The 19891-nt window shown below is 45.5% G+C and overlaps 1 long non-coding RNA gene across 1 annotated transcript; it reads right to left on the minus strand.

Moving 5' to 3' along the window:
- Positions 1-227: 227 nt before the first annotated feature.
- Positions 228-17710, minus strand: LOC119454350 (uncharacterized). Its single transcript, XR_005192566.2, has 4 exons — positions 17420-17710; positions 7739-7875; positions 7605-7678; positions 228-316 (listed from the first exon to the last, which is right to left on the minus strand). It is a non-coding gene; the product is annotated as an uncharacterized LOC119454350 (long non-coding RNA).
- Between the last annotated feature and the right edge of the window lie 2181 nt (positions 17711-19891).

The following is a 19891-nucleotide window of genomic DNA, read 5'->3' on the forward strand; positions in this document are numbered from 1 at the left end:
TTGACAGTGTTAGCTCTCTAAAGATATCTGTGAGCATTATTTCTGTTTTTATCCCGACATGCAGAAATTAGGTTATGTTGCGAACAAGCCTTTATTAGGTATTACATTTATGATGAATCTGCGATTTCATAAAAAATCCTGCAAAAGATATGAAGCAGTGAACATGGTGGTAAATATTCTCAAAGGAAATAATATTCAATGAAAATAAAAAAGAATATTAAGAACCAACCGTGAGCAACTGGTGTCACCTTGATGAGAGCGCAGTGATAATTGGGACCTATGTAGACAATAGTTTCCTTTGCGGTGAACCTCTCGCCTGTGAAATAAATCGAAATTCTTTTGGGACATAATCGTGCACAGAAACACTGTTTCCATACAATATCGACAAAAAGCGAGCACATTAAAATTTAGACATGCGTCAATGAAAGACATACTTTAGAAAACAAGGCATTTGTTGGAACCTAATCATTTTGACTTGCTACGCGCAAAGTTGGAAACGTGCTAGATATACACCATTGGCCGATAGCAATAGTTCAAATGCTAGGAAAACTTTGCGGTGGGAATGACCCCGCCAGCAGTTCACGAATACCCCCCCCCTCTCCCAACAGTAGAAAATGCCCGATATTCCATTTCATGTTCACAAAACCATTTTAATCGAATACCCTTATTGATGTCATTCTGAAATTGCCCTATATGAACACCCCTATACATTATTCAAAGCTTCTCTTCAAATACCACGATCGCAGAGACTTCACGTTGTCAAAGATAGCGATACCATGTTCGCTGCTGTTCGGCGCATGTTAGGATTTTCATGCTGGCACATACTTTAATGCAGAAAAGTATGTTTCGAATTGAGGTGAAGCATGTCGCAAAGGAAATAAACTATCCGAAATAAGCATTGGGAATTAAGCCCAAATAAGTACACAATGTGAAATTTCGCGTGGTCATTGAATTTCACATGGATAGTTATTCAAACTAGAGCCCTGCTATGCATAAACGACGCAAGAAAGAACGACTAACGTTGACGCCGCTAAAACTGGCGCATCGCACCCAGTGACCAGAAAGCTTCGGGCAGTAGTCTCCTAATGGCTGACTAACCGTTTATACTTTATTCATAAATGACTTAATGCGAATTTTACGAAAAGATAGTTTTCTGAAGGTCACGCAGCACTATTTATAAGTTTCGGTAACATTTGTGTTCCTTTGTAGCACACTGTAACAATTCAAGCGGTATATGGCATTCAAAAATACAATTAGTAGAGAAATCATGTGTCCCATCATTAGACCTCAAAACAAGGCAGATGATACCCCTAATTGACGAACTGATTTATTATGTTGGTTTGCCAAGTTATCTAGGGGATCAGGATAAAACCGCAGATAACCCAGAGATTTCCAGTTCTAGAATAAAACAGAAACAACGCCATAGCTCTGATGGGAACTGACCTCTATCAGGACCATGGCATGGTAAAGGCTCGCTGCCCAAGCGGCGCTGCAAAAGACCCGCTATACTGCGCCCCCTACGGCGAGTTCGTTGGTTTTGAGCAGGCGAAAAAGTGGCCGTAGGCTGCTGAAAGCTCAGGAAGGCAATAGAGCCGCCGCTTACGCTTTACTGCGGTTTGGATTTCGGTGATTGACAGGCGTGCAAGCGTTCTTCAGGCCAAGCACTTTTCGAGAAGGCAGGAAGCTGTTCAATGCCCAGTACGTTGACGACGTGCAGGATATCGCATGGACTGCTCCTAGCAAGTTATACGACATTTAAATACAGGAAAGTTATATGAGACCTGTTCGCGCAATTAGCGACAATGAATGGACGAAGAGATTTCTGGTAAGAAACCCAAAATTATCTGCAATATAGGACGAAACGGCATCACAGTCAATCGCGCAAGCACTTTTGGAGCATGCAAGGCAGTTACGCGTAATTTCCAACATTTCTCTCCATAAAATTCTTCAAATTGTGTATGTGCGCGGTGGTAGTTCGCAAATTCCCATGCTGACAGGCGTGGTTTTGCAATCTGCCCCGTGTTGGCTGCGCGCTCCGGAACTACTTTGGGTGGGTATTGGCTGGCCTTTGTTAACCTTGCCTCGTTAACCTCATTATTTCGTTTCGGGCGCTCGGCAGGTGAACGAGCCGCGTTGATTACCCTACATATATAGGTTGTAAATGCCCTATACATGTATACGTAGCAGGCAGCGTTTCTGTTGCGTACTTATTTCACCCGTCGAACATCATGTATCCTGTGGTCCTGTAGCTCCGCTTTATACGGCTTTTCGGGGAACCGATAGAACCACACATCAGGATTACGACCCTCATGTTCATGGCAATTTACCGAAGAACAATAACAGCGGCTACCGCGCTTCCGGACCATGCGCTGCTCAGCGTAATTGTTAGGTCTCCCTGCTTTCAACGCGTTTTGGTGAAATGGAGAGCGCTCGCTTGCCATGTCTTGACTTTGACGCTTGCTTGCCATGTCTGATGACTCAGACGCTAACCCAAATGGTCGTGTGTACGTTTCAAGCAGTGATAGGATAGGATAGGAATAAACTTTATTTGTCCAGCGGTTAAGGCTGTTGGTGCCCGGGTGTTGGTGCTCTGTAACTCAAGGGACGCCGTCCACCTTAACCTACACAGCCAACTTCGTTGCACGCCACCAGGCTGCGCCAAAGTACTTTCCGAACTCCAACGCATCAGCCCCATTGTTTCAGGTTTATTTTTGAACTGGAAATATTTGGGGGATCTCTGCGGTGTACGTTTTAGCCTGCCTTCTTCAAACAAGAATGCCATGCACTTTCTGGACCTTTGCCCCTTCCGGTGGAAACAAATGATGGTGGAAAATCTAAAAAAAATGAATTCTGGGGTTTAGATTTAGGTGCACCTTAAAGAACCCCAGGTGGTCCGAATTTCCGGAGTCCCTCACTACGGCTACCACTCTCGAAGAGAGAAAAATGCATCTGCATGAATGCGAAGCCGTGGCTATATGGTAATACTCAGGCGGTTCGGCATGTTAGTCGCTTGCATCGGCATGCCTTCCCGCAGCAAAGGGCATTCTTATGCCTGCGTTGCCTCACAGTTCAAAACCTTTGCATCAATAATCGACCCATAGAAACCTATTAGTATGAATATTTAAAGACACAGGCATGGAAGCGGGAACAATTTTATTATTTTCCGCTGACCTCTTCCGGAAGCCGACGCTTTGGAGCCATTTAAACGCTTATTGAGACTCACAAGCACGCGATCGCCGTTTAGCACCAAGGCCCACCAGGGGTGTATGATTTAACGTAGATTCCACGGCATGGGGCGTCGCGTGGTGATAGGTATTCACGATTCCAACTAAATCCTCGAACCCTAGTGGCCGCACCACTGCGAAGATGCCCGAAAGTAAACAGAATGGATGCGTGTCGGCGCGATACATACACAGCAATTCATCATTTTATCATTTGCCGAAAGTAGCAGACGACGCGAAACGGAGAGCGACATGGATAAGAAGCTAGCGCATTGGGAAAAAGAGGACTGAGCTGTGTTCGAAAGATTTTGCTCGGCACCACTTCTTTATTCCCAGTAAGCAGACCGTTGTCTTAATCTTATAGATTTTAAATAGGTTGCGGGAATTTCAAATCACGGAGTGTGGTGTGTTTAGGTTGGCGTTTATTAAATTAGCGATGTACGCTTAAGCTTCATTTGGTTTGGTTAGTTCAGTTTTCCGTCTCAGCGTTAGCTTTACTAATGCCTTAAGCTGCAGGAATATTCGCGCCAATGTACTTTACTCTGCACGCACCTGTAGAACGAATGATAACTTGCTCGGAAGGCTGATCATGACACCTGTTGTGCCGCAAGGCGACATATCGTTCCGACAGGACGCTTTAATTAAGTGGTTTAAGCCGAGGATGATTTTTTTTGTCGCATTCAGTGTGAAGAGTTTTCGCTTTTTTATTTGGTCACAGTCAACTTATAAGATACAGCAAACCGACCTCGTTCCAGTTTTGGAGCATGCGGCCTGGCCACAGCGCCCCTAGTTTGTTTTGTGACAATGTGCTCCCCGCGAAATTCCATTACAACTGTTCCATTCGTTTCCATATCATCAATTTACACTAATAGTAGTCGCATTGCCAAGAAAACTCGCTAAATTTGGGAAACTTATTGGAAGAAATTCAAAAGCGTTTGGTTGTTTTTTACGTCTCACTTTTTGGAGGGGTTTGAGAATTCCTACGGGCGGCGGGTGTCTGCTGTGTTACTAAGCTTGTAACACACTTCAAACACTGGATACTGCGAGCGCGAACAAGTGGCATTCATCCGACGCAGACTACTTAAACATACGGATCAGCTAACTATAAAGCTAAATGTGCACCCCGACAGGGAACCCATTTGGTGATATCCGAAGGTTCACTGACCAGGTAACTTGAGTTTTTAGCCTTGTTCTATCAGCGCACAATACTCATATTTGCCTTCCGAAAGCATAACTGACGTTACTGCCAATATATTGTGGGATGCTATGGGGTATACAGCAATATGACTCACAGTGCGGAGTTACTTATGAAGGTCAAAAACGGTCATGTATTGTACCTGTAGCAAAGGAGCAGCGCCACGAATAAGTGCTTGCGCCTTTCAGGGGCCCGCTATGCACAAACACTTTCATTTAACCTCCGGCTCACTTCAAAGGCTCTTTGTCTTGATTAAAAAACTGATGAATTTGCGCGCACAGCAAAACGATTTGCGCGGTTTCGACGCTGAAATCCATGAGACCAAGATCAGGTAATCGGCAGCAAGAATCTTTACGCCTTCAACGAAACACCACAATTTTACGCCACAAACGATAAACTAGAGCACAGCACGAAGTGAAAGAACTGAAGGGACCGGAGATGTCATAGCCATCTCTGTTTATAAGCGCAGTGTTGCAACCCGATTGGTCTGCGTGTTGTACTGCTACGAAGCGTTTGCGGCAAGGTAATGCTCTGCATTTGAGCTAGCCGCTAACTAGAGCACTGCACGGGCCGATTTTTGCGGCCCGGGCGGCCCGTTTTCACATTGGGCGGCCCGCCCGAGCCCGATCAAAACTTTTATGGCGAGACCCGGGCACGGAAATAATCTACGTTACCCGCCCGGCCCGACCCGCCACCCCTTTACCTTAAGCCCGAGCCCGGCCCGAGCCCGACTCGAAACCGGCCCGAACCCGGCCCGAGACCGAAAAATACATGTTTTTCAGAGTTGAGAAGCCCGAGAATAACTCGCAGAAAACCCGAGCCCGGCCCGGGCCCGCGTCAAAAAACCCGAGCCCGGCCCGGGCCCGGGTCAAAAAGCACACACCGTGCCCGAGCCCGGCCCGAGCCCGTGAAAAAAACAACTCTACCCGGCCCGGCCCGCCCCACGGGCCGGGCCGGGCCCGGGCTTTCGGGTAAGCCCGAGCCCGTGCAGTGCTCTACCGCTGACGGTATATATCAGGCGGAACAGGCGAGGGACGAATGGCAGCAATTGCCACTGTCGCGTCACGCTGCAGTTTGCGCGGCTAGCTTGCACTGCGTGTAGACGAGCGAATGGCAGTCCTTGCCTAGTCACTCCGAAAATATGTTCGTTCATCATTGTGACGCAGGGTCATTTGCTTGTACGTCTTCGGGTTGCTGAATGAGGCCATTACACTGTAAGCGTACGCCACAGCTGTTGCTGTCTAGACACTGAGACGTCTCTGTCGTGGTCGCTGCGTAACACATGTGTTCGGGTTTGGCACTTCACGCTGAAGCAAAACATGGGGGGAAGCAAGGGCCGGAACGACGTGACTTACCGGCAAATATGATTGTCGAGCGATACGGTGGTCAGTTTGGCGTGCGTGACCTGTCGTGGCCGCCAGTCGTCGACAACAGTGTTAAGAGAGGAGCTTGGTACACAAGCTCAAACGATGACATAGGCAGACGACTAGGCCAGTGCGTCATATGGGAGAACTGATTGCGTCGGCGGCTGATAAAAGGGCGAAGTCTGGACATCAAAGTGGGCCTGTACTTCAGCCTTGAGGCGCTAATGAGGAGATTTGTTAAACGTCAAAAGGGGACGTGCGCGTGGTTGCTTGAAGCAGGAGAATATGCAGCACGATCGCTTTATACTTTAGTTGCAGTATGGAAAATGCGGTTTCGAGCGAAAGACCTCTCCATCTTGGCGATGAAGGCTTCAATCTCGCGGAATCCCATGCGCTGGAACTTTTTGTATTTTGTTTTAAAGAATATTCAAGTTTATGGATATTAATTAATTTGACTAGAAGACCCTTATCGTGTCTCTTTGTTAAGCGCATGGAAAGTGTAAATGTAAGTTAGAGAGTTAAATGACTCTTACTCCACACCTCGGCCTATGTGAAAACATCCAGTCCGCTGATCACCAATGCTGCGGTGGGCACCTCAGAGAACTTTTACAATCGTGCGTGACGTGTAGAGCTCACAATCAGAACGCAAAACCAACTTTTTCTCGAGAAAACTCTGTTCAAACGGAGCCTTCTCCTCACCTTTTTCGAGGCTGCCAGCGGCTGCCATATCGAGTCATTTATAAGATTTCTATAGACGGCTGCTTTTAGTCAATGGCTGAGATCAATGAAATAGTCTGTTTCGATCGGTGCACATCTTCCTAGTGTTACTCTGTATATTATTTGACGCTGTTATTAATGAACTGACGCAAGCGAAAATCTGCATTTCGACTTACGATGACAAGTACGTACATCCGAAAGAAGCCGACTGCCGTCTTCTCACGCAGTCGTACCTGCCAGAGTAGGAATTAAATTAACTTTGGCCGCATTACTTATTTATGTCGCTGCCATGGGGTTTAGCTATTTTCGAACAGTTTTGAACACTGAACTAGCCTCGAACCACGCGAAACTTATGAACAGATCACAATTCTGGCACACACTCGTGGCCGATCCTGGCTAGATGCCTTGGCACATCGCTAGTATGGAGATAATATCAGTGCCTCATAATACGCAATTTGGGTGTGGCTACTATTCATTCGGCGAGCTAGTGCAGGACAAAGCTAGAACAGGCAATGCAGTTAGCTCCTACAGCTGTATCTAGCTTCATCTGCTGCGTAGCGGAGGTACCACCGCCTGGTGCCGCGACGAGTGGGCTCTCAGTTAAGTTTGCCGCAGCGTGGGCGACAAAACAGGAAGTAGTGGCGTCTACCTGAACGTCTCAAATCAACTTTGAACTGTTCGACAAGGTGACATTCCGCAGGTGGAGCTTTGTGGGCACTGCCTCTTTTGCTCCCATTTTGCTTTCACAGTGTAAAGAATTGAATAATTAGCGAGATTAGCGCGATGGGCATGAAAGGCCATCTTTGACTGCCAATAAATCCGCTTCTGCTGAAGGCACTGAAGTACACTTTCAGCAAATTGCGTCCTAAATTGTGTATTTAATCCTCAAATGCACTTCTCGACTTCACTATTACGTGGGCACATTTAATCCTCAAATGCACTTCTCGACTTCACTAAAACGTGGGCACACGCTAGGGCACATTTAAGACCTCTAGAACAAATACGTTTGCGAAAGAAAAACAATTTTTTGTTCCTAACTTGGTTTTTTCATACACAAAATCTTGTGATATCAATAAAACTAGAAACAGTTTTGTTCTATTTAAATACCTGGAGGCCTGATCTGCATGAGATCCTTCTGTTTCTGTAGAAAGATTCCCTCAAGGTTCTTAGCGGTCCAATGCCTGATGAAAAGAAGAATAAATTTCAGTTCTTAAGTTTTATATTGAATATGTACATCTCACCTTTCCTCGTCAGTATAATATGTCCTTCTGAATGAAATTGATGTGTTAGTTATGGTCTTCCGTACATCCACTTTACAACGAACAAAAAAACTGGCGGTAGTACTGTGGGTCCATATAGGTTCCTGCATACCCACAAACTGAAAAAAAAAGAAAGTCGTATGACTGGCGTTGATCTCTCTCTCTTCTGCAATGTTCACAAGTGTTTGCAGGTGCTACTTCACCCGATACTCGGTTAACTACCGTCATTTGGACTTCTGAACCCTCTTGTGTACATTAGTCATTTCTGCGCGATAGAAAAGCGATGTAAAAGGCTAAATATATCTATGTAAGCATCAAGATACATCGCGAAGAATTGGGAGTGTTCAGATTTGGATTTTGTACTGCATCTTTCACATGGCATAATGCAATTGAATTGAATTATGTGGGTTTCACGTGCTAGAACCACGATTTGATTTTGAGGCCTGCCGTAGTGGGAGACACCAGAACAATTTTTGCCACCAGGAGATCTTTAAGGTACCCCTAATGCATGGCACATGGGTGTTTTTGCATCTTCCATCTCATGGAAAGTGCGGCCGCCACGGCCGGGATTTAATCCCGCGACCTCGTGCTCACTAGCGCAACGCCCAATATGCTAAACCATAGGGGCGTGTATGTAACACTCAACACCTGATAAGCACAATGACACCACTGGGTACACCTCGTGTCTGCATAAGATGCTCGGTTGACTGCTAAAAGGTCAAATGTCATGCATGGTGTACCAGCCTGTATTCACCAAGTTTATAAAAAAACACATCATTCTACGTTAATTACACCAAGTGTATGTTGCGTCCTTCTTTTTTTTCATAAACTGTAACTTTTAGCCCCTGACATTAAATTTTTTTGTTAAAAGTAATTATCTAACTGTAATAATGTGGGCTGCGCCGCGAAATAAATACGGGGAGGCAGAAATAGACTGAGAAGAACAGCGAGAGTTTAATGACGTAGACGGTTTATGTGCAGGAGACACTAGCGTAAAATATTGGGAGGCGAAATGGCAAACAGAAAACAATGCGGAACAGAAACCGCAATCGATAGTACCATGCAAAATTTCTAATTGATCAAATTGTGAATATGTCGTACAGGCAGTCGTGGAGAATCTCAAGACACGGGGAACTGTAGAGTTTCCAGCGAAGTACTAAACACGTGTCTATTTTTTTTTTTTTTGCGGCAAATACAGCGATTCCGCGAAATATAAAAAATACTGTTTCACTGGTCATCTGGGTCCACGCAACAGCAGCGATAACGAATAGACTGTACGAAAATAAGCTGTCCAGCCCATAGAGTTCTATACAATAATTACTACCGGGAAATATGGCGCTAGTGCCTACGAAAGCTGCGAAGCAGGCAGTTCAGCCAGCTTATGAATGATGGGTAGTACGTGGATTTGCCTAAACTTCGTCCTTCTGGCTTAAAACGGCCTCGTGACTTTTCTAAACTCAATATTTCCAACAAATTATTGTGCAATAAATAAGCAAACATCATTAAAATTGTCTGGAGGTTGTACTGCAACACAGGAGGTCTAGTACAGAAGCACGATATTGAAACCATTACGCTACTAATTCATGCATCTACCCACGGCAAAGAACGCCGTAATGAATTGCTGAGGGGTAAGTCCGCGCATTGAAAGGCTTGGTGCGTTTCGATTTGGTCACCTCGAAAGGCTGCACCGCTGCAATTAGTAGCGATTGTGCGTGTTTACAGAGTCTTCGGCACTTAGGAATGCATAGATTGCGTGGAAATTTCGGACAGTGCTTCCAGATAAAGCGCAATAAACAAAGCCAGAAGAATCGTCTGAATCCCCAAGCACGATGATCAGACAAATTATTTTACTACCTATCATTTCCATGATGGCTGAGAAATTGCAGCGTGAGAGTTCCTACTAATAATTGCAGGACACTCTACGGTTCAGCTCAGGCTCGATGTTCAGGGACCGCGCATTTTCTAAATCGCGATAAGCAAAATTCACCGGGGACTCTTTTCGGGTGCTGTAATCACCGCAGATCGGCCCAGTAACAGATGAACAGCTTGTTTTCGCTCTGATGTTGTTTGACGGCGCTACTATTTGGGTTGTATGTGTGTGCGGTCACATGGTGCTTTTCATGTTACGCAGGCGTTTTCTACTTGCAGGAAAACGTTGGTTATTTGCATTTTTACCCTGTGAAATTTTTAAAAAGTCAATCCTTCGTCTAATTTTTTGGCTACCAAGATGATGTTACCGCTGACTTCATAGGAGCTTAGTTTGAATAGGATGGTTCCAGTGCGAATCAAAAATTTTAAATACCTGCAATAACGCGTCAATACAGGATAGTCGGTACATATGTTTTTGTGCGTCTCCCTTTTTTATACATCTTTCCTTTAGGCCTCTCACTTTCTGTCTATTGTGTGAAAACTCCAGCGCAGTTAATCGGGATTATTATATATACCTGCAGGACACGCTTTATGCTAGAATACAAGTGCCTCAATGGCAGATATTTTTTTTTTTGTGACGCGGCAGAAACAATGGTGAGAGCCCGGAACCTAAAGACGCCGCGAAGCCCAACGAGGGCAATCACGAATGGTCGTGCATGCCACCGTCGGGGCCCGTTGGCATTTATTTGTTCGTATTGGCGCATTTAGGCCGGTGGCCCTGAGACGGCCTCTCACAGTGTCGGCACCGTCCTGGTGGGAGAAAAAAACAGGTATGTATCGAACGCCGGACGCACGCCTCGCAAGAGTCAGCTCCCTCCCTTTATTTGAGAGGTGGCGTTTTGGGAGATATAGATTTTTTTTAGAGTGCTGCGGCTCGGGGCAAAATTTAGGCCAGGAAACGTCCAGACATAGAGATGAGTACGTCCGGGAGTAGGAGCGAAAGAAAAAGCGTTTATTTTACATTATGAACACTTGCTCCTTATATGGGTAATTCCACGCGAAACGTCCCAGCCCAAAAAGCGACCATCGTTGATTTTCTTGAAAAAAATTGGGCTAGATGGCTATTGTGTGAATAAGGTTTTACCAAAGTATTTTGGTCGAAAAAAATTTTTGATCACGTGAGCGCTCTTTGAAGTTTCCGAGATGAAGCAATAGTTGTTTGGAGGTAAATTTTTTTTATTCAAGTCTGAAACTAGGTGTAAATACAAATTTTATTTTAGAGCATTCCAGAAGCATCCTTTTTTCATATAATGTAATAACTGAATGCAGTTTAGAATTTATCGCGTTTATTTGGCTCAGTAAAAAAGCAAGAAATGTTACGTTTTCAGAATTTTTTTTACATAAACTGCGCAAATTTTTCAACTATAATATTTTTTCTGCCTTTTTGCATGTTGCCATAGTGTATGCTAAAAATTATTTCAGATTCTTAAGGCATATATCTTTTTAGAAAAACACCTCCAAAGTTGAAAAAAATGGATTTTTTGCGAGATTCAGGTCACATTTAAACCTTAAGGCCCTCTAGATAAAAATATGTCAGATAGCTCAATATGCGCACTGGCCTCTTAGCTTGTGATTTAGAAATTTTTATTCGAGTAAATTTTGTTTGAAGTCAGGGAATTTTTTTTTTTGAAGTCAACAATCAATATCACCAGTAGGCACTGCGTACGTGCCGCCGCTCGCCTCGTCGTCCGCTCGTTGTCGGCTGCGCGTCGCCGTCTGCCGATCACCAAACGGCGGCTAGTATATGGGGTGATCATTTTTAAGATGTATGGAATTTTTAAAAATCTTCTGTAGCAGATATCACAATTCTATTGCCTTGAGCTCATCATCATCAAATCATCATCATCATCAGCCTATATTTATGTTCACTGCAGGATGAAGGCCTCTCTCCCTGCGATCTCCAATTAATCTTGTCTTGCTCTAGCTGATTCCAACTTCCGCCTGCAAATTTCCTAACTTCCTATAGCTGTCCACTAATTTGCTATGGCAATCGATGCTTCGACTTTCGGGGGAAACTTCGATTTATTTAAGCTATGCATTCAAGCACAAACGTAACAGGAAAGCCCACCTATTTCGGCCCAAACTTTAGGAAATAACATCTCAAAATTGGTCTCATCGTAGAAATTATTTTCAAGTGGATGCGTATTTCAAACTCGGCGGCTGCAATTCGTAAATTGCAATATGCGCTGTAATTATTTAGGAAGTTAATTAGCAGTTGTTTGTTCATTAGTCCAATATGGGTTTCGATTCTTCGTGCAAGAATTCTCCGCCTCTGAACAATCTAGCTCAAGGAAATAGAATTGTGATATCTGCTACAGAAGATTTTAAAAAATTCCATACATCTTAAAAATGATCACCCCATATACTAGCCGCCGTTTGCTGATCGGCAGACGGCGACGCGCAGCCGACAACGAGCGGACGACGAGGCGAGCGGCGGCACGTACGCAGTGCCTACTGGTGATATTGATTGTTGACTTCAAAAAAAAAATTCCCTCACTTCAAACAAAATTTACTCGAATAAAAATTTATAAATCACAAGCTAAGAGGCCAGTGCGCATATTGAGCTATCTGACATATATTTATCTAGAGGGCCTTAAGGCTTAAATATGGCTTGAATCTCGCAAAAAATCCATTTTTTGCCAACCTTGGAGGTGTTTTTCAAAAAAATATATGCCTTACAATCTTAAAATATTTTTAACATTCACAATCGCAACATGCAAAAAGGAAGAAAAAATATTATATTTCAAAAATTTGCGCAGTTTATGTAAAAAAACTCTGAAAACGTAACATTTCTAGCATTTTTACTGAACCTAATAAGCACGAAAACTTCTAAAATGCATTCAGTTATCACATTATATGAAAAAAGGATGCCTCTAGAATGCTCTAAAATAACATTTATAATTGCGCCTAGTTTCAGACTTGAATAAAAAAATTTACCTCCAACCAACTATTGCTTCTTCTCGGAAACTTCAAACAGCGCTCACGTGATCAAAATTTTTTTTCGCCCAACATACTTTGGTAAAACATTATTCACACAATAGCCATCTAGTCCATTTTTTTCATGAATATCAACAATGGTCGCTTTTTGAGCTGGGACGTTTCGCGTGGAATGACCCATATGGAAGCCCGCTCCTTGTAGGAGTACTTTGAATGTCTGAGTTCACTACATGTCTGAGCACACATCAGGACACGCCAGGAAAGAGTCACCGAATCGAAGGTGTCCGCTTTTAAAGCAGTCGTCTTCCCTAGGCGACTACTCGTAGACAAGGGAATCTGATGGTTGTCTCGTGACCAATCATAATCGTCTAATTGCCCTCAATATCCCGCCCATGACGTTGCACCGTTCTGCTCGACTCAGCTTCCAATGTAGCGTGATCGCCACAGCACACGAGGCAACCACCTGGCAATTTGTGAACCGAAAGTCCAGGTGGTTCCCAAGGAAGCAAGGATGCCTCGAAGTTGGCCCCTTGCATCAATTAGTGGCATCTCCGTGATGGTCAGCTTGTCAGGGTCAGGAGATTGGCCTTCGCGGCAACTAGCTCTTCCATGGAGGGCAGCGGTTGTTTTCACCCCGAATCGAGCTCCTTTGGTTGCTCGTCACACTTCATGTCGGGTAGCGTTGCCGTCTGGGCGGGTGTTAATGAAGGGGCTTCCTTGTGGAACGCACCTAAGGAATCTACATGGCTAAATTGGGGCATAAGAGACGCCTCCGCCACTAGGAGATCCGACCTGAGGTTGCCCGAAGCGTCGGTGTTCTGTCGCTACCTCGGATGTCTTTCTAAATGTGATGGCTGATAACTCACTGCGCCTTGGAGTCGTAGCATTTGTTTCGTTGTGGCCTTCTCCCTGGAAACACACAAGCACACACACGACCACAGCGCACATGAAGCCGTTGTTTTCGCACAGAGAGCCATCGGGTCTAGAGAACAAATTAGAGCCCCTGCGCTATCTAATAGAATCACTAAAGCGGCCATTAAATTACTAAATGGTCGCTGAAGCCCACACTTTTGATTTTGGACCAGGATTCGCAACCCTCTCGCATTATCCGATACGAAAGAGTCATTCCCATAGACAAATCACCCTAAGGAGCGCAAGCGCCCGAAATTCGCTTAACCTCCAGGCTTCGCTTGACCCAATAATTTGCATCACAAATCTTGGGCCACCCAAGCGAGCTCTAATGTTCCTCTGAGTTCAACAAAGCCATACTTTCGCGCTGCACGAGATTAGAGGTAAGATATACTATAACGCCCTAAATAAATGATAAATGATATATACACTGCAAAAACGCCTTCAGCAGTCTGTTATTACTTCACATCAGTTATTAACGCGCGTACTAGTGCCACTGAGAGCCATATTCGCTTCATCGATGTATTGTCAGAGTCGCTCTCACTTTGCGGTCAAAACATTTAACTCAGACGTGGGACTCAAGCAATAACATTTTCTTTCTCTTGTTCACAAAGGACGCGCACTGAAGCGCTAACAGAAAAACATTTCTGTAAATTACGCATTCAAAACAAACAAGAGGATTCGCTCTTATTTCTACGTACTTTAGCGCACTAAACGAAACTCAAAATGCTGCCGCCTTCTAATATACACGCGCGAGAGACGCACCAATGCTTTGCCTCTACGGTGCAAGCACGGTACACTTTCTTTAAAAAAAACTGCTTCTCCAAATTCCTCGTTTTAGTTTCCAGGAAAAAACTCGCCCACACCTCCGAAAAGTGAACTGATGATCAAGCGAGCCACTACAGGCTTCAAGCCTATAACCTGGACTCGGCGTTACAAGCGTATCTCGCACCTATTTGTTAAAGCCTATCTGTTAAAAAAAAGAAGGACATATCGAGTAAAGAAAGTTCCAATAACCTATGCGCGCGCAAACCATCTGTTCCAGAATATCGATGAGCGTCTAAAACAAACAATCTAAACCAAGCTCGAAACGTGCTTATCAAAAGGATTTCTAGTCTCGGAGATCTCAAAACATTTAACAAAACACTTAAAATAAAGAAACGAAGTGTTTCCACGAAACCTGTATCGCCGCTTTTCGTTCCGATTAGCCTAAGGTTGCATCATATAGCCGAACTCGAGGCGGGCGCGGTCTGAAATCTGGTCTTGTCAACGAGAGAATACAAAGGGCACGTAGGTCGATCCCCTCACTGCAGACACCCGACACTCTACCTACAGGTAAACAGCCTTCAAAGTATCGCACTGCAATTTCACTGCCTCATATGACCACTTCGCATCGGCTGACCGCCTCGCTCTCATGTGGCCTACAAGTTACACCTAGAAAAGAACCGAACGAGGGGGAATATAATGACACCGTGACCTTTGTCCATCCACTATCGCGCCGAACGCCCTTTGCTTTCCTTTCGCCTCCGCCGGTTCGGACGCGCTCTGACTAGAAACATTTCAAGTATTACAGGCGTACTTAAAACACTTTCACTGCGCTCCCCACAGGGTTTAGCGCTCCTGACTATGCGACGCCTCTTAGCGCGCATTCTAGGGCTCATTTCCGAGCCTTCCGCTCTCATATCGGGCTGAACGGAATTCTTATCGTCTGCCACGATTGTCATCTCAACCGCACAATCTGAATGATTTGCGGTTAAAATATTCCTATCATAGCTACTTGGATTGGCGCAGAGCTTCAAACACTTCAGGACAATGCATCCATTTTTTGCGCATACCTGGGAGCAGTCCATAACTGAACTAGCCTGCCTGCATTGTGATTTAGCGCACTTTTCTGACCGATTGAACTCTGCACTGGGGCTCCCGTCTAACAAGTCCGGTTCACTTCGGACTTTTGCAAGAGCTACCTTCGCGACGTACTCCCTTAATATCTGTGCCAAATTGTCCACAGCTGGAGTAGCTGCTTCTCTAGCATTTCATTGGGACAGTATCTCATCGCGCTAAATCCGGCCCCCATTAACGGGCCAGCAGCAGCGAGCAGTGCGCGCACCATTATTATAGGGCCACCAAAGTCCCGCCGGCAATAAACCCTTCCGATTCAAGAGCAAACAAGCATCAGCTGCCGCCCGTTGATCCACCAATGCTCCGACAAGAGGCCGTTAATTGCTTAATGCTATTTATTTAAAATGTAGAAGACCACAGCGACGACGTCCCCCGTCTTCTTCTGCAAGAACTGCAGCAGATAATTTATGGTGTGGGATTAGACAGTGGTGCGAGCTTCGTCTGCCTCAGCTGCGCGAGAAATGCCCGTATTTAGGACCGTTCGTCATGGACACTTTTCCGCAAGACCAGGACAAGCTCTACCGCGAGCGCTGGATAGCCGATTGCCTGTCAGGGCCGCCAACCGATTGTCGGTAATGAATGCCAAGCTAACGCCATCTGCACTAACAAGACAGTATTCCCGCCACTGCTGGCACTGCTGGCCACTGCTGGCATACGCAATCGAACATCGATGAGCATGCAAGTCACTGATACATCCTCCCCACGAAAGCGCGATTGAATACTCGAGGACTTCACTATCCATAACAGCGACGTCAAATGTCGAATAATATGCGGGCACCGCGAGTTTTTTTTCCCTCTGTGCCAGAAATCAAACAGCAGGCGAGCGATCGATCGCTTATTTGCAGTATTTTTGTCCACGCGTACGCAAATATATCGTAGTATTCACTGTAACTAATCAAAAAACCATTTCAATCTATCCGATCAGTACTGGCGACAAGAATTACCCTGTGAGAACCAATCAACGTGGCTCGAGAAAGATTCGCTTTGTATATAAAGCATAGGCTTGAAGGCGTATATGTGTTGCACTGAGGATCTTTATGTACAATTTTTTTTCACTGCATGATTCGGTACAGAACATAATGACCAGGCGGTACATACCCATACGTAGTAAACACGAAGTTACATATAAGCGTATTCGTTATGTGAGTGATGTCTACGTGAGCGATTCGGCAAAACAGCAGCAGCAGCAAGGGTCAGCCATATCTGAGTGGTGAGTTCGACTAAAAAGCTGCATGCGCTCTCCAAATATGGCATACCAAATACCGCTGCTTTTTCTGAATTCAAAACCCCACCGAGAACATTCTAACCAGCGCATCGTGCGACACAAATATTTCCTGAAAAGTTAACGTACTACGTCCTGCCTGCTGATCGGCAGTTTAACACATTCGAGAAGGCGAAGAAAAATGACGCGAGGTACAATGAGCACAGCTAAGTACTTTTTTGCACCAGGTACACAAACAGCAACCAAATCAAGTGCATGATCTGGCCTCGGCTGCATACCCTCGCAGCTTCGTAGTGGGACCCTCTGTACCATATAATGCAGCATTTAGTGGTCCGCATTATGCTTTTTTTTCTGATGCACCAATTATCAATTGTTGGGACGGAACGAATTTTTAGGCAAAAATATAAAGCATGCCTCCTAACCCGCAGCGAAAAGGTGGCTTGGTGCAAGCCACGTGTGCTCTACAGAGGTGAAGCGATGTCACATCAACCAAATTTCCACGAAAATTGACAGCAGCGCAGCGCTTACAGTAGTTGCGCTTGCGCCGAAAAGTGTGGCTCACAAAGACACGGCACTGCGGATTTAAGCACGATTCGCACACGTCACTTAATCTATTCAGCCACGTTTACCAGCAATCGTGCTTTAAGAAGCTAGCAAAAAGATACAACGTTTAGCTCTTCTTTATTGTTAATTTTCAAGTGCGAGATTCGTTGTCGTCGAAGTATTGCAAATATAACATAGATTACGATATAATTGAATATATTTACCTTTCTGATGTTCAAAGATTTAAAGACAGCCGACGATAATTTCTGCTTCTGAAAATGAAATAATTCCGGAGAAGCAACCAACAAGATTGTCACAAATAGGCGTTTCTGTGCCATACCCTTGCATAAGAATATCTGAGACTATTTTAGCAAAGAAACGCATTGACAGCCACGTGTTGAGGGACGAAGCGTTTTGCTACTACAAGCTGCAGGGTGCGCTGACTATTGTATCGCCAACTTTGCAGCTGTGCCCAGGTGCGTCCAGCTTTCTCAATTTCTTTGCGAACCTCCTGCCAATGAAGTATTTTGCCGGACTCCACGGAGTTGACTGTTGCGTGCTGTTACAGAGCGAAATACTTTTATGATTGCTAGATGCGTCCTATTCCAACTTGGAACAATTCAGTATATAATCTAGTTCGTTTGCCGAAACGTAACTGGGACGAAGAATTAAGGCAGCTTTAATTGTGTAACCTGATTCTTGCCGAGACACTGTCAAGCCATAAAAGACTAAATGAAAAGGTAATGTGTACCTCAAGTATAACGAACGATACGCTTGTATCTTAGTACCAAATGCAAACCGAGCTTCTTGAGCTTCTTTTTAGGCGAAATACTTACTATCAGAAGTAACGGACGTATATTTAGGTCATGTGCACCACATGCCTAGCGCAAGCACTGTCACTTTGCCTAATATAGAACCAGATTTGTCTTGCTCCAAAAGGAAGTGCCGATTGTTGCACTTGCTAGAGTGCAGCAGTCTAAAATCGGTGAATCAGAGGCTCATGTAGAGGGCGACGAAATTTAGACGTCAAGTGCCGATATATCACAATCGGTGACAGGCAAGATGTCGCCCAAAGACATGCCTCTGGGAACAGTTTGAGCCGAGCAGTCAAATTTAAGGAGATGGAGTGAACTCTGATTGCGTGTAACAGTGAGCACGTTATGGGAACGGTGAAATTCCTTTTAAGCAGTATGTCAGCCAAGAAACACAGCACGTAGATGCCGTCAGGAACAGATGGAAACGACATTAGAGAGATGTACGTAGTGTTCTGGGGCGACAGGCGGCTGTCTTAGACAGAGCGTTACCGTGGCGGTGTGAGAGCTGTACTATAGCAGCCATGGGGTAGCTCAAGCTGAATGACACTAGATGCGCAGTCAAAGAGGGCTTAATGGGACGATGAAAAGTCTAAGCCGATTATAACGTCCTATGGCCACTGTTCTAAAATGGCAAACAACACAGTGGTTAGCGTCCTGCGATGCCAACGCGAGCAGTGCACATAGCAAGCATGGTAGGCATTCCTGCGTCGTTGACGCCGAGGGTGCGTGATGCAGCAGGTGTTATGACTTTTTTCAGCTGTCGGTGCAACTGGGCACTCATCACGGATTTGTGCGCGCGTCAATGAGTGCTGGGACACTGACGCCATCCACTACAACGTCCATAAAGTTCTCGTTGGTCGCCAAAGTTTCAGAGCGTTTTGTGGTCGAGTGATCAATGTAGCGTCACCCCCGGGGAGCTGCATCGCTTAGTTTTCCAGAGACTGGCGTCGGGGCTGCATCGGGCATGATGGGAGACGAGCCTGCGGTGATAGGGACAATAGCCGACGAGCTGCAGGCGAACGGGACTGGTGGCGTCGGAATGACGACTAGGGACTGTTCGAAGCGGCACGAGCGTCATTGTTTGTTGCTGCACATCACATGCATGCTTGTAACGACGCGGGCTCTGTTCGGTGCGATAATAACTTGTGAATGGTGGTGGCTGAGGTGGAGGAGACAGTACGGTTGCTACATTGGCGAGCGGCGTGACCGATACGCCGGCAGGCCAAACAGATTGGCCGATCGTCTGCGGTTAGCCAGTCGGTTGATTTAGGTAGATTGCAAGATACCGCTGACCATTGGATGGGCGAGTAGCACTAGACAGAAGTGAAGCGGCAACGGCGCATACAGGATGAACTCCAAGATTAGCGAGTTCTTTGCCTGCGCAAATGCCTGCACAAATGGTACTGCAGGCATGTTATTCGGCTCACAGAAGCGGGAAAGAAAGGCTGCCGGAGCCATTGCTTCAAGCTCTCACCGTAGTATTCACGTCAGGTCGTCAGGTGGTGATGGTCGCTGGATACGTAGCCTGTCTTAACAAGAGTATGTCGCAACTGTGTTCGGCAGACATGCGAACGGCATTGCAATGTGGCGTCTCCTGGCCTGCTCAAAGCGTTGACACTCTTTTGATGTCCTGTACTATCGTGCGATTTTTGCACATGAGCAGGTTGAAAGCATTGTCAGCGATCCCCTTCACCACATGGTCAACCTTTTTTGACTCGGCCATATCGCCGTCGGCCTTACGGCACAAAGCCAGCATGTCCTGGATCTAAGAGACGTGTGATTCTGTGAACGTTTGGACGGGGGTCGCTAGTTCCGTCTTTGCGGCACTCCTCCGCTAGAAACTCAGCTTCTGCTTGCACGTGTCCCAGTTGTTAACCTCTT

Source organism: Dermacentor silvarum, chromosome 1, assembly GCF_013339745.2.
Source record: "Dermacentor silvarum isolate Dsil-2018 chromosome 1, BIME_Dsil_1.4, whole genome shotgun sequence".
Taxonomy (NCBI): domain Eukaryota; kingdom Metazoa; phylum Arthropoda; class Arachnida; order Ixodida; family Ixodidae; genus Dermacentor; species Dermacentor silvarum.